Raw genomic sequence first — 1851 nt, 5'->3', positions numbered from 1 at the left:
AAAAAAAAAAAAAAGTAACGTTAGCCACAAGATTAGAAATTATGATTTAGGAGGCATGCAGCTGGAAGCTACAAGATTCCTAACCTCCCTAAACTTCTTCTAAAGATCAGTGCTTGAGATATTTTGCAAACCCTACACTTGACGGATCAGCTGGCTCCATCCAGATCAATTAACGGGCTCATCTGATCTTGTGGCCCCCACCCATGGACTGACTCAGTTCAAGGAAAGAAAACAGCTTCAGTTCTCTACATTCCTGACCTGACCAATCAGCACTCCTGGCTCACTAGCTTCTCCTCACCAACTAAGTTATCCTTAAAAATTCTGCTCCCGGCCGGGCACTGTGGCTGACGCCTGTAATCCCAGCACTTTGGGAGGCAGAGGCGGGCGGATCACGAGGTCAAGAGATGGAGACCATCCTGGCCAACACGTTGAAACCCCGTGTCTACTACAAATACAAAAAAATTAGCCGGGCGTCCTGGCACGCGCCTGTGGTCCTAGTCGTGCCAGCCACTAGGGAGGCTGAGGCGAAAGAATGGCTTGAACCCAGCAGGCGGAGGCTGCAGTGAACCGAGACTGCGCCACTGCACTCCGGCCTGGTGACAGGGCAAGATTCCGTCTCAAAAAATAATAATAATAATAATAATAATAAATAAAATAAAATAAAATTCTGCTCCCGCCTCGCGGACGATGGCGCCTGAGCCAGGCTTCCTTTACAAGTAATTTCCCGATGTTGCCGAGGGAGCCGCGTTGGTCTCAGACCCAGTAGGTGGCGGCGGCCACGGCGGCGGCTGCGCTCCTGCGCTCCTGCGCCCTCCCGCCGCGTCCTGGACTCAGCGGCGGTGCAGACGCCGGGCGGAGCGAGCCAAGTAGGAAATACGAGCGGCAACAACTTGGATGGGAACGCTGAGTTTGATGAGCAGTTGCCAATGCAAGAATTGTACGGAGACGGCAAGGATGGTGACACCCAGACCCATGCCGGCGGAGAAACCGATTTTCTCCGGCAGCAGCCGACTGACACCCCCTAGGAGTGGGACCTGGACAAGAAGGCTTGGTTCCCAAGATCACTGAGGATTTCCTTGCCTCGTATCAGGCCAATTATGGCTTCTCTAATGATGGCGCATCTAGTTCTACTGCACATGTTCAAGATGTCCACACTAGGACTGCAGAGGAACCTCCACAAGAAAAAGCCCGGGAACCCACTGATCCCAGAAAGAAGGGAGAAAAAAGAAAGGCCGAGTCAGGATGGTTTCATGTTGAAGAAGACAGAAATACAAATGTATGTGTCTAGTTTGCCTTCAGGTATTACAGTGGATGAATTGATACAACTTATGTCCAAGGTCGGCATTATTACGAGAGCCTCTTAAAGGAATTTAAGGTCAAACTTTACGAAGATAATCAAGGAAATCTTAAAGGAGACGGTCTTCGCTGTTATTTGAAGAGAGAATGTGTGAAACTTGCATTAAAACTTTTGGATGAAGATGAAATTAGAGGCCACAAATTACATGTTGAGGTGGCAAAGTTTCAACTGAAGGGAGAATATGATGCCTCAGAAGAAGTGAGACTATAAGAAGAAGCTGTCTGTGCAACAAAAGCAGCTGGATTGGAGACCTGGGAGGAGAGCTGGACCATCCTGGATGCGCCATGAGCGAGTTGTCACCATCAAGAATATGTTTCCGGGGCCGGGCGCGGTGGCTCACGCCTGTAATCCCAGCACTTTGGGAGGCCGAGGCGGGTGGATCGCGAGGTCAAGAGATCGAGACCATCCTGGTCAACATGGTGAAACCCCATCTCTACTAAAAATACAAAAAATTAGCTGGGCATGGTGGCGCGTGCCTGTAATCCCAGCTACTC

The 1851-nt window shown here is 50.1% G+C and overlaps 1 pseudogene; it reads left to right on the top strand.

The window, feature by feature from the left end:
• Window positions 1–687: 687 nt before the first annotated feature.
• Window positions 688–1851, top strand: part of LOC108294262 — a 3928-nt pseudogene continuing 2764 nt past the window's right edge.

This window comes from Cebus imitator, unplaced genomic scaffold (assembly GCF_001604975.1).
Source record: "Cebus imitator isolate Cc_AM_T3 unplaced genomic scaffold, Cebus_imitator-1.0 Scaffold572, whole genome shotgun sequence".
Lineage (NCBI taxonomy): Eukaryota > Metazoa > Chordata > Mammalia > Primates > Cebidae > Cebus > Cebus imitator.
Note: the sequence above shows the minus strand (reverse complement) of the source record. Positions and strands in the feature narration are given on the sequence as shown.